Source organism: Mobula hypostoma, chromosome 3 (genome assembly GCF_963921235.1).
Source record: "Mobula hypostoma chromosome 3, sMobHyp1.1, whole genome shotgun sequence".
In the NCBI taxonomy this organism is placed as follows: domain Eukaryota; kingdom Metazoa; phylum Chordata; class Chondrichthyes; order Myliobatiformes; family Myliobatidae; genus Mobula; species Mobula hypostoma.
The window spans coordinates 225482848-225496496 of record NC_086099.1 but is presented as its reverse complement, the minus strand read 5'-3'; the positions used below and the strand labels follow the sequence as shown (position 1 = coordinate 225496496).

Sequence of the window (13649 nt, the reverse complement as noted above, 5' to 3'; positions counted from 1 at the left end):
TTCTATTCCTGTTCAGTGCCTACAGAGTTGTCACCAATAAAAAGAGGATTTCCAAAAGGAACAAAATGTCCGTTTCCCTTTACCAAGAAAGGTAACTTGTAAAATTACTAAATGCCACAGTAATTCATTGGATTGGTAATTCAGAGGGGTCTGAAAGATGAGCAACAATTAGCTGCTTCAAGTTAAAAAGGTAAAATTGGAGAAATCTGAGGTCTGAGATTTGAAAGTGTGTGGGCAAAATGGCCATTTTATTAGGTATGACTGTATAGCTGCTTGTTAATGTAAATATCTAATCAGCCAATCATGTGGCAGCAATGCAGTGCATAAAAGCAGTATAAAAATACAGATTTTGTTTTTGTTGTCTAGCAACAATCATTTTGTACATGCTTACATGTTCTATGTTTGTTTCATGAACAGAGGAAATAGATCCAGCAAAGCAAGCAAAATATTTCCAAAAGCCGTATTTGTCACGTAAGTCCTGGAAACAGAGAAGTTCAGCTCTCTTTCTGAAATAAGTAATGTTTAGATTACCTAAGACTGTAAGACTTAGGAGCAGAATTAGGCCAATCAGTCCACTGGTTTGCTCTGCCATCCCATCAATACTGATTTATTGCCCCTCTCAACCCCATTCTCCTGCCTTCTCCCTGAAGCCTCTGATGCCCTGACAAGGACCTGTCACCCTCCTCTTTAAATATACTCATTGACTTGGTCTCTACAGCCATCTGTGGCAATGAATTCCACAGATTCAGTACCCTCTGGCTAAAGAAATTCCTCCACATCTCTGTTCTAAATGGACGTCCCTCTATTCTGAGACAAAGAGAATGGATTTATAAATTTGAGTTATTTTATAGCCAGTTAGAGGCAGGTTATCCTGGAGTCTGGTAGACCTGGTAACTCAAGTTTACCATTTGCTGGTTTAGATAACCGACTTTGATAAATAGTTTGCATTGTTTCACAATACTAAACAAGGAGAATACAAATTATTCAGTAAACTGTAGTAAAGGAAGTTGGTGCTGTCTTAGCAAAATTCCCATTTGAACATACAGCACAGTACAGGCCCTTCAACCCACGATGTTGTTCTGACCCTTTAACGGACTCTTAAGATCAATCTAACCCTACTCTCCTATATAGTCCTCCATTTTTCTTTCATCAATCTGCCTATCTAAGAGTCTCATAAATGTTAATAATTCAATGGTTCAGTGGTTCCATTTAATATCAGAGAATGAACGCAACATACGTCCTGAAATTCTTACTCTCTGCAGACATCCACGAAACAGAAGAAAAATCCCAAAGAATGAATGACGGAAAAACGTTATAACTCCAGAGTGCCCTCTCACCCCCATGCATAAGCAGCAACAAAGCATCAACCCTCTCCCTCCATCTGCCTCAGCAAAAGCATCAGCCCCCCCCCCACAACCTGCCATGCAAAGCCCCAAAGAGACCACGATCTAGAGTCCATCAAAACCACTGTTCACCCGAGAGTTCAACATATCACAAGCTCTCTCTCTCTTGCCAGGGAGAGAGAGAGGTATCATTTCTGCAACAGCAAGAGGGGAGGCCAACAGCTCACTGTTTTGATGTTACAGTCTGTAGTATCGCTTTTGTTTCGAGTTCCCCGACTCCAAAATTGGCAGCAAATTCTCTCTCACCGTCGAGAGAGAGAGAGTAATCGCTCGAGTGCTGAGGCCTCTGACAGCGTACACTGCTGTCTCGATGTTCCGGTCTCCCGCGATGCTTCAGTTGGTGACACCGGCAAGTAATTGTGTCCACAGGGCCGCACAGAGCATGTTTTCCAGGCTGAACCTGGAGATATCGAAGATGGCCACTTGGTGAGCTCTGATAGTGGAAACCCACCACCATGAAGAATTGTAGTTTGAGTGCAGCTGTAGATCATGGACTCTGACAGGACTCCAGCTACCTTGAAAAGGAAAGAAGAGGCATTAGGTAGAAAAATAAAAACTTTCGCAGATGGATTGGGAGAAGTTGACCTCTGGTACCACTTTTAGCTCCTCTCCAAGACAATACCAATTGTATCCCTGACAGGTCATTCCACACACATATCAAACCTCAGTATGCAAAAAAACCTTACCTCTGCCATCCCCCCTGTATGTTTCACATTCTGGCAATTAAAGTGATTCTGAATCTGATTCTGTCCTGCTGAGATCCTCCAGCATTTTGTGTGTGTTACTCAAGTGACCTTGTTTCTCAATCTAAGGAGATCAAGGCAAGTAAGGCTCCTCTCTCTCCCCCCACCCCCATCTTAACTGAACTTTACAGGAGCACCATTGAGAGCATCCTGACAAGCTGCGTCTCCGTCTGGTCTGGCAACAGCTAAGCATCGTATTGGAAGAATTGTGAGAATGGCTGAGAGGATCATAGGGGTCTCTCTACTAACCATCAGTGACATTTATCAGGAGCACTGCATACACAAGGCCCTTAGTATTATCAAGAATCACACTCCTCCATCCAGCGTCCTCTTTGACTTTCTATCTTCAGGCAGGAGACAATGCATAAAAACAAGAACGGTCAGGATGGGAAACAGATTCTCCCCCTCAGGCCATTAGGATTCTGAACTCCCTGCCGCATCATATTCAGAGTGTCACTAGATAATTTGTATTGTACTTGACAATATCTAATTTGTGCACTTTACTGTTTATTTATGTGTAATTCATCTGTAGATTTTATCCTTACTTTCCCAAGTTATTGCGTGTTATATGTGTATTGCCGTGCTTTACATCCTGGCCCAGAGAAACATTATCTCATTTGACAGTATACATGTATATAGTTAAATGACAATAAACTTGATTTGGTTCTTGCGAGCAAATATAATTTTCAGCCAAACAACACACACAAAATGCTGGAGGAACCCAGCAGGCCAGGCAGCATCTATGGAAAAAAGTAGAATCGACGTTGTGGGCCAAGACCCTGCGGAAGGGTTTTGGCCCGGAACATCAACTGTACTTTTTTCCATTGATACTACCTGGCCTGCTGAGTTCCTCCAGCATTTTCTGTGTGTTGCTTTGACTTCCAGCATCTGCAGATGTTCTCTTGTTTATAATTATCAGCCTTTAGTGTTACTTTTTTTTTCCTCTGTTGTTATCTACTCTTTTAAATTAAGTCAAGGAAGCTTCCCCTATCACTAATGCTCACTGGTGTATGTATATTTGATGTAGTTTTAAAAAAAATTTTGTGCAATGAATCAGTACAGAAGATCTCACAACCTGTAAAATCTTGTGGTTTTTTGGTGAAAGTCAGCACACTACGGTTGAGCTCAGCACACTCTCAGTAAGATGGGAGTTCCAATTCCTTATCACAATAAGGGTTCAAGATCACAAAGATATTATCTGAACTGGTGATGTCACTTTAAATGAAGATTAAAGACTATAAAACAAAAGAGCAGAATTAGGCCATTTGGCCCATTGAGTTCACCATAGCTGATTTACTATCCCCCTCAACCCCATTCTGCTGCCTTCTCACCACAAAAATTGACGCCCTTAATGATCAAGAACCTGTTGACCTTCACTTTAAGTATACCTGGTGACTTGGCCTCAAGTCAAGATTGAATTATAAATTCTTATAAAAATAAAGATTAAAGATCTTTATTCTTTAATCTTTGTTTAAAGTGACATCACCAGTTTGTTCCTTCCACTGGTACAGAATCTGTTTGTATGGATTTTCAAGTCATCTGTTTGCCGTAGGTCTATGACATAGATGCAGGAAATAAATAGGTAGAAGTATTCATGGTACAGTTTACTTGACAGATATTCTGTTCTCTTTTTGCAGAAGAAGAAAGGGACAGGTATAATAAACTGCTCGGTAAGTTCATAACTGTAAAGATAATTACTTAAAGGAAACGGTAGAAAATAAAATGTAATTTTACAGAGTATATCAAAGAATAGACACATAGAGCCATAACCCTTAGAGCTTAGTTCAAATATTGGTATTGATGCCCATAAATCAGAAGATAATAAGTTCAAAAGCAAGAGAAGTGCCTGATGAAGGATCTCAGTCTGAAACATCATTTCCATCGATGCTGCCTGGCCTGCTGAGTTCCTCCAGCATTTTGTGTGTGTTGCTTCTGATAATAAGCTCAGAGCTTGTTTTAGAATACTATGGCACAGGGCAGGCCCTTCAGACCATGATGTTATACCAACCTTTTTACCTGCTCTAAGATCAATCTAACCCTTCCCTCCCACATAACCTTCCATTCTTCTATCATCCATGTGCTTATCTGAGAGTTTTTAAAATATCCCTAATCTATCTGCTTCTACCACCACGCGTGGCAGGGCACACAATACATACACCACTCGTGTAAGAGAAAAACCTACCCCTGATATCCCTCCTATACGTTCCTTCAATCACCTTAAAATTATGCCCCCTCTTATTAGCCATGTCTCTGGTTATAGACTTGAACCATCTTGTACATCTCTACCACGTCACCCCTCATTATATGACAATAAGATATATAACCATCTAACAATTACAGGACGGAAACAGGCCATCTCGGCCCTTCTAGTCCGTGCTGAACTCTTACTCTCACCTAGTCCCACCGACCTGCACTCAGCCCATAACCCTCCATTCCTTTCCTGTCCATATATCTATCCAATTTAACTTTAAACAACAACATCGAACCTGCCTCAACCACTTCTGCTGGAAGCTCGTTCCACACAGCTACCACTCTCTGAGTAAAGAAGTTCCCCCTCATGTTACCCCTAAACTTTTGTCCTTTAACTCTCAACTCATGCCCTCTTGTTTGAACCTTCCCCACTCTCAATGGAAAAAGTCTATCCACGTCAACTCTATCAATCCCCCTCATAATTTTAAACACCTCTATCAAGTCCCCCCTCAACCTTCTACGCTCCAAAGAATAAAGACCCAACTTGTTCAACCTTACTCTGTAACTTAGGAGATGAAAGCCAGGCAACATTTTAGTAAACCTATAGGGGCAGAATTAGGCCATTCGGCCCATCAAGTCTGCTCTGCCATTCCATCATGGCCGATTTATTATCCCCCTCAACCCTATTCTCATGCCTTCTCCTCATAATCTTTAATGCCCTTACCAATTAAAACTCTATCAACCTCCAGTTTAAATATTCCAAATGATCTGGATATGTTGTATATATACTCATTCTCCTTCACTCTAAAGAGGAAAGCCCGAGCTCATTCGACCTATCCTCATAAGACATGCGCTCTAATCCAGACAGCATGCTGGTTAGTCTCCTCTGCATCTTCTCTAGAGCTGCCAAATCTTTCCTGCAATAAGGCAACCTGAACTGAACATAACATAGCTGGCCATCTTCTGAATTATTAATACTGTTAGCTTAGAGCGCTTTTGTGACAAATTATCGGTATTCAGCCCTTCCTGTAGTCCATATTGTTGAGAGCTCTGTCATTTGTCTCTGTTGACAGATTCGCAGTCTCTGGTTTTTGACTTTACTAATTACCAAACGCCGGAGCAAGTGAAGGCACTATGGGATGAAATTAACCGAGAGGAAGAAGAGCAAAGGAGACTTTTGGATGAAATACTTAAAACCAAGAAAGCCAAATTCAGGCTGGAAGACGACCTCGCTGAGCATACCGAGAAGATGAGGAAACATGTGGAGAAGCTACAGTGCCCAGATCTTTCACCAGATTTGCGGCAGTGGATGACAAATGCTCTGAAATACTTGAAGAAGGAACAGGAGCAAATAAGATCCCGTCTGGAACAGACTGTGGAAACTTTGATGCAGCTTGGAATGAGCCAGAAGAAAGAAACTCCACCTCCGCAGGGTATGCTTGAGCATTGAGTCCCATCAACGATTGGATGGTGGAATTGACGGCTTTGTGGCCAGGCTTCTGGATGATCCACAGATAGGTGGAGGGGCAGGTGGTGTTGAGGAAGCAGGGAGGCTATTGGAGGAGTTAGATGGATTAGGAGAATGGGCAAAGAAATGGCAGATGGAATACAGTGTCAGGAATTTCGTATGAGAAATAAAGGTGTAAACTATTTTCTAGATGGAAACAAATAAGAGCTGCAAAAGGACCTGAGAGTCTAGTGCATAATTCCCTAAAGGTTAACTTTCAGGTTAAGTCAGTTGCAAGAATGGCAAATGCAATGTTAGCATTCATTTTCAGAGGACTAGAGTAGAAGGGAAAGGATGTGAGGCTCTATAAGGCATTGGTTAGACCACACTTGGATTATTGTGAGCAGCTTTGGGCCCCTTGTCTGAGAAAACAATGTGCTAGCATTGGAGAAGGTCCAGAGGAAGTTCACGAGAATGAAAGGGTTAACGTGCGAGGAGTGTTTGATGTCTCTCACTGTACTCATTGGAGATTAGAAGAATGAGAGGGGCCTTTGAATATTGAAAGGCCTAGACAGAGTGGATGTCCACATTTCGTCCTCAGTCACCTCTCATCCTCCTTCTCTCCCAAGAGAAAAGCCCTAGCTCGCTTAACATACCCTCATGAAACAGGCTCTCTAGTCTAGGCTCTCTTCTCTTCCTTATCTTTTGTCACTATTTTGGTCTCAGCCCGAAATATCAACTGTTTATTCCCCTCCACTGATGCTGCCAGACCTGCTGAGTTGCTCCAGCATATTGCGCTTGTTGTTTACAATTTGATTTTGTTTCTTGGGACACCAGATAATCTTTGATGATCTATTTAACGACAGGTTTCAGGCCCAACACCACCAAGGTCGGTGATGACCTTCTCCCCAAAGGATTTGTCCTCCAAGCTGCACCAAAAGGAAGAAAACGGTCGAATGCAAGTTAGTAATAAACAGTTTGTAACTTCTTCCACTTGCGGAATCTATTTCACCAGTTTCCGCAGATTGCTTCATACTCTGTACACCAACCCCTGCCAGAAGTCTTCAGCCTATTCATACAACCTAGAACATCAAACAATACAACACAATACAGGCCCTTTGGCACACCATGTCTTTCTGAACCCTAACCTACTCTAAGATCAATCTAACCCTTCCCTCCCACACAACCCTCCATTTTTCTTTCATCCATATGCTTAGCAAAGAACCTCTGCAGTGTCCCCAGTGTATCTGCCTCTACCACCACCCCTGACAGAGCATTCCATGCACCCAGCACTCTTGTGTGAAAAACCTGCCTTCCCTTACTTTTCTACAAACACCTTAAAGTTATGCCCCCTCATATTAGCCATTCCACCCTGGGAAAAGGTCTCTGGGTGTCCATTCAATCTTTGCCTCTTATATGTCTCTATCAAGTCACCTCTCATCCTCCTTTGTTCCAAAGAGAAAAGCCCTACTTCACCCGATCTACCCTCATAAACATGCCTTCTGGGTGAGTAAAGCATTGTGTTACCACTGTGCTATATACCTTGCATTTTCTAATAGGTTATAGATTTAAGTTTTTAATTATTCATTTCATCTCTTGTTATATAAATGTTCACATGCTGTTTTTAGAGTTTTCAACCTTCAGTCCAAATGCACCTGTTGATGTGACGTTCAACTATCAGTATAAGTTCTTTGAAGTGTCAGAATAGTTTTACTTGTCAGAAATGCTGAAATATGTATTGTATGTTTAGAGAATAGAAGATAGATTTCTGGATCACTGAACCAAGGTCATAAGTTGAAATTCTTCTATCTATGGCAGCTAATTGTTGGACTGTGTGGACAAAATGCTTTCAGTGCAAAGTGAGAATGATGAAATTGCTGGATTCTTGTCTAAACATATCTGATTTACTAATTCCCTTCAGGGAAGAAAATCTACCTTTCTGACTTAGTCTGGCCTAATCATAAACACAAGAGATTCTGTAGATATTGGAAAGCTGGAGAGCAACATACACAAAATGCTGGAGGAACTCAGTAAGTCGGGCATCATTTATGGAGAAGATTAAACAGTTGACATTTCAGGCTGAGCACCTTCCTCAGGACTGGAAAGGAAAGGGGGAGATGCCAGAATAACAACGTTAACCTATCATTTACCAGTTTGTATCGCTCCTTCCACTCCCCCCACCTTCTTATTCTGGCTTATTTGACATATGAGGAGCGTTTTATGGCTCCGAGCCTGTACTTGCTGGAATTTAGAAGATTGAGGGAGGAGGATCACATTAAAACCAATCAACCTAGTTTTGCTCCAATGTCTCATGGCCTTATGGTGTTGAGAGGGATAATAAATCACCCATGATGGAATGCTGGCTCAGTCTTGAGGGGCCAGATGGCCTAGTTCTGCATCTATGTCTTATGGTCTGATGAAGGATCTCAGCCCAAAATGTTGACTGTTTAATCCTCTCCATAGGTGCTGCCTGACATGCTGAGTTCCTCCAGCATTTTGTGTGCAAGGAGATTAAAATATAGAAACATAAGAAAACCTACAGCACAATACAGGCCCTTCAGCCCACAAAGCTGTGCCGAACATGTCCTTACCTTAGAAATTACCTAGGGTTACCCATAGCCCTCTATTTTTCTAAGCACCATGTACCTATCCAGGCGATTCATGAGAATGATCCCAGGAATGAAAGGGTTAACATCTGAGGTGCACTTGATAGCTCTGGGCCTATCGTTGCTGGAGTTTAGAAGAAAATTGGGGTGGGGGGATGCCATTAAAACCTTTGAAATGTTGAAAGGCCTAGATAGAGTGGACATGGTGAAGATATTTCCTATAGTGGAAGAATCTAGGACCGGAGGGGACATCCTCAGAATAGAAAGATGTCAATTTAGAACAGAGATGAGGAGGAATTTCTTTAGCCAGAGGTTGGCAAATCCGTAGAATTCAATGCGACTGTATGCCAAGTCATTGGGTATATTTAAAGCAGAGGCTGATAGGCTCTTGATTAGTCAGGGCGTCAAAGGTTACCAATCCCCTCGACAACAGATATATCACTTTGGGTACTGTCAGGAGAGATCACGTAACAGAGGAGAGTCACAGTGGTTGGGTCTCTCTGTGACTCAGAAGGGAAGTGGGGAGAAGAGGAACACTGTGGTGACAGGAATTCATAAGTTAGGGGACCGGACTGGAGGTTCTGTAGACAAGAATGTCCAGGATATCTCGGATCGACTCCTCAGCATTCTTAAGTGGGAGGGTGAACAGTCAGAAGTTGTGGTCTGTGTAGGTACTAATGACATAGTTAGGACGAGTGTCGAAATTCTACGTAGGGAGTTCAGGGAGTTTAGGTGCTAAGTTAAAGGGCAGGACCTCCAGGCTTGTGATCTCAGGATCACTACCTGTGCCACGTGCTAGTGAGGCCAGAACTAGGAAGATTATACAGTTTATTACGTGGCTAAGAAGTTGGTGTAGGAGGCAAGGCATAATCTTTTTTGGATCATTGAGCTCTCTTCCAGGGAAGGTGGGATCTGTACAGAATGGACGGTTTACACCTGAGCTGGAGGGAGACTAATATCCTAGCAGGAAGATTTGTTAATGCTGCATGGTGAGGTTTACAGGGGGATGGGAACCAGGGTGTCAGAACAGTTAGTGGTTAGGTTGTAGAGGCAGATGTTGGTAAGACCTCAGACAAAGTTAGGAATCAAAAGGTTAAGCATGGTGCGACTAGTGTCCTGAGCTGTGTATATTTCAATGCAAGAAGTATCGTAGAAAAGGTGGAAAATATTACTGAAGATGAGGTAGCAGAGCCAGTGTGTACTGAGAAGCAAAATTGCAGTCAACAGGATAAGTTCCAATGTAAAAGGGAGACAAAACTGAAAAGGATCTCTGAAGGTGTTGTATATGTATGCGCACAGTATACGGAATCAAGTAGATGAAATTTCTGATTGGCATGTATGATGTTGTAGGCATCACTAAATCATGGCTGAAAGATTATAGCTGAGACCTTAATGTCCAAGGATACACATTATATCAAAAGGATAGGCAGGAAGGCAGAGGGGGTGATGTTGCTCTGTTGGTGAAAAATGAGATCAAATCATTAGAAGGAGGTGACATTGGGTCAGAAGGTATTGAATCATTGTGGATAGAGCTAAGGAACTGCAAGGGCAGGAAGACTCCGATGGGAGTTGTATACAGACCCCCAAATAGTAGTAAGGATGTGGCCTACAGATTACAAAAGGGCATGTTAAATAGTCACGGGGGGACTTCAATATGCAGGTGGATTGAGAAAATCATTTTGGTGCTGGATTACAGGAGGGGAAATTTCTAGAGTGCCTATGAGATGGCTTTTTAGAGCAGCTTGTGGTTGAGCCCATGAGAAGAGAACCTGCTGCTGTATTCTGGATTGGGTGTTGTGCAATGAACCAATTAATTGATTAGGAGCTTAAGGTAAATGAACCCTTTGGGGAAACTGATCATAATATGATCAAATTCACCTTGAAATCTGAGAAGGAGAGGCTAAGGTCAGATGTATCAGTATTACAGTGGAGTAAAGGGAATTACAGAGGCACGAGAGAGGAGCTGGCCAGAATTGATTGGAAAAGAACACTGGCAGGGATAACTGCACAGCAGCAATGGTTGGAATTTCTGGAAGCAATCTGGAAGACACAGGATATATACATCATAAAGAGGAAGAAGTATTCTAAAGGCAAGATGACACAACCGTGGCTAACAAGAGAAGTCAAAGCCGACAAAAGCCAAAGAGATGGCATAAAATAGAACAAAAATTAGTGGGAAGTTAGAGGATTGGGGAGCTTTTAAAAACCAACAGAAAGCAACAAAAAAAAGTCATTAAGAAGTTAGAGATGGAATGCCAAAGTAAACTAGCCCATAATATTAAAGAGGATGCCAACAATTTCTTAAGATGCATAAAGTGTAAAAGAGAGGTGAGAGTGGATATCGGACTGCTGGAAAACAATGCTGGTGATGTAGTAATTGGGTAAAACAAAATGGCAGATGAACTGAATAAGTATAGGTTAATTGGCCATTGTAAGTTGTCCTATGATTTGGTTAGGGTTAAATGGGGATTGTCGGGGTTACTGGGGCAGTTCACTCAAAGGATCAGAAGGGCTTACTTTACACTGTATTTCTAAAAAGGTAAAGCTTTGGATTTGAGAGAGGTAAATGAATTTTAAAAATAAAGCTAATTATTTGAATATTTTAATTTTTTAAAATTTTCCAACAATAATTAAATGCCAAAGAGGACAGAAATTGTTTGATGCCAAAAACACATTACACTGATTTAAAAAAAAGACACTAGTGAGTCTATTATAAGCACAAGAGATTCTGAAAATCTTAAGCAACACACATACAAAATGTTGGAGGATCTCAGCAGGTCAGGCAGCATCTATGGAGAGGAATAAACAGTTGATATTTGGGCTGAGACCCTCCGTCAGGATTTCAGCCTGACACATTGTTTATTCCTCTCAATAGATGCTACCTGACCTGCTGAGTCTACTTGAGTATCTGTTCCAATCAACATTTTAAGTACCGGAGATATGTTCATGGTGCGTAAAACAAAACAAAAATCCAATGAGCGCCAGTTCTGTGGGTGAAATGCCTGGTTAATGAGAGAGGTCAGAGGACAATGGCCAGACTGGTTCAAGCTGACAGGAAGGCAACAGTATCTCAAATAACCACACGTTACATCAATGGTGTGCAGAACAGCATTTCTGAACGCACAGCATGTCGAACCTTGAAGTGGATGGGTGTTTCACAGAAGGCCATGGACGTACACACAGTGGCCATTTTAATAGGTACAGGAGATACTTAATAAAGTGGTAACTGAGTGTTTAATAAGGAATGGCCAGCGGGCAAAATATTCAAAGACATTTTGAAATTTGGATATGGCATAATGATCCTATGTAGTTTTATGGAGAAATTATATTCACAATATTTGATTTTATTAATTAAAACTGAGAAAATATTGAAAGCGTAAAGCTAATTTTTAACTCTGCCCCATGTTACAGACCCTTCTCAATAAATGAACATTCTCAGCCAGCCACTTAACCTTGTGTGAACTCAGCTCTGATATGATCTCCTACACCCGTGATACAATGGCAAACGTAAACGTATTATTTCATCCTAATGACATCATTGGACAAGAAAGCTGATGGAGGCAAGAATCCTGGTCCTAAGAAGCAAATAAAAATCTTCAAAAAAAGCTAACGGTTTTTCTTATGATTTTGCAAGGATGCTCAGGGTTCCATAAGCCAGCCTCTGAATTACTTTGACTGTGACCATATTCATAGGTACTCTCAACTGTACAATAACTTTCTTAATTTTATCTCTGGTCCTCTAATAATTCTCCACAGCAATGCATGAATTTACCCAAGAGTTTCTACAGAAAATCTACTGTCAAATTTCTAATAAGCACAACAATATTAGGGCAGAAAAACACATACAAAACGCTGGAGGAACTCAGCAGGTCAGGCAAATGCTCCAGCATTTTGTATGTGTTACTCTGGAAGTGAAGTTGAACAGGAGAATGAAGAATCAACGGGAGAGGTTATTGTGTGGTAGTGATAATTCAATTAGATTTAGCAGAATTTTGAAAAATATACAAAGGTAAAATACTGCTAAAACATCAGACAACACATATAAAAGTTGCTGGTGAACACAGCAGGCCAGGCAACATCTCTAGGAAGAGGTGCAGTCGATGTTTCAGGCCAAGTCCTGACGAAGGGTCAGAAACGTCGACTGTACCTCTTCCTAGAGATGCTGCCTGGCCTGCTGCGTTCACCAGCAACTTTTATGTGTGTTGCTTGAGTTTCCAGCATCTGCAGAATTCCTGTTGTTTGCGCTAAAACATCAGAGTTAGTTTGCCAACTCATCTGAAAGAGATGGGCTGCAAACAGTTATGTAGATATGTGCTGGAGAGTATATTGACTGGCAACGTTACAACCTGAAACGGAAACACTGATCCTTTGAACTGAAGAGCCCACAAAAGGTAGTCAGTACAGATAAGTCCATCATGGGTAAAGCCTCCCCAGCGCAGCATCCATCATCTGGGACCTGCACCATCCAGGCCTCCTCACCACGTCTTCTACTTCTTCAGTTTCCGACACTCCTTGGGATACATCGGGTCTATATGGCGAAGCCCATCCCGATCTATCACTTGTGCTCACCTGCAACTCAGATCCCTCTGCCACTTGGCCGAGCCCTGCTGCCTCCCCTTCACGGTCCCACTGAAACCCAGAGAGTCCCCCCTGATTTTACCTGACTCAGCATGAGAAGGGTTGGGAATCTCTTCTTCAGTCAGTGGAGAGTTAGCAAAAGGCAGCATGTGCCACACCCCATTTCCTGATCCTCCAAGTCCGTATCCCATTCGGGCGGGGGTGGGGGGCCAGTCCAATCTTTCCTGCTGTTGGTCCTTCGGTCTCTCCATATCACCGCAAAGCCTTTTTACTAGGGGTAGGTTCCGGGTTGGGCTCTGGGTCAACTCACACCTCTTGTCCCAGAGGTAGAAGGTGACTCCAGTGGAGAATCTTGACAGGCCCACTCCCATCCTTTGGTTTCAGCCGGAAAACTGGTAGGTTTGGCATCTGACTCTCCACTGCATACAGCGTAGCCGCCCAGTGGCCAGCCAACTTGTGCTTCCCACGTAGCCCCAAATTCCTTAAGTGGACTCAGTCTCCCTTTTTGACGGCTGACCAAATGGTACCAATGCCCGGGTCATCTCACTGAGCAGCTGCCACTTCCTCAGGACCCAATTCTGGCGACTGGTTTGTCTTCAGAGCGGTCAGGTTACCGTAAACTTGTGGAATGGCGCCATCAGAAGCTCCCCGGGGTGGGCTAACCATTGTCACTTCAACGCAG

General features: G+C 42.4%; 1 long non-coding RNA gene across 1 annotated transcript; it reads left to right on the top strand.

The window, feature by feature from the left end:
* The first annotated feature begins 421 nt into the window (after window positions 1-421).
* Window positions 422-5537, top strand: LOC134343680 (uncharacterized). The gene is made up of 3 exons (XR_010017318.1): window positions 422-471; window positions 3784-3816; window positions 5410-5537. It is a non-coding gene; the product is annotated as an uncharacterized LOC134343680 (long non-coding RNA).
* Window positions 5538-13649: the final 8112 nt, after the last annotated feature.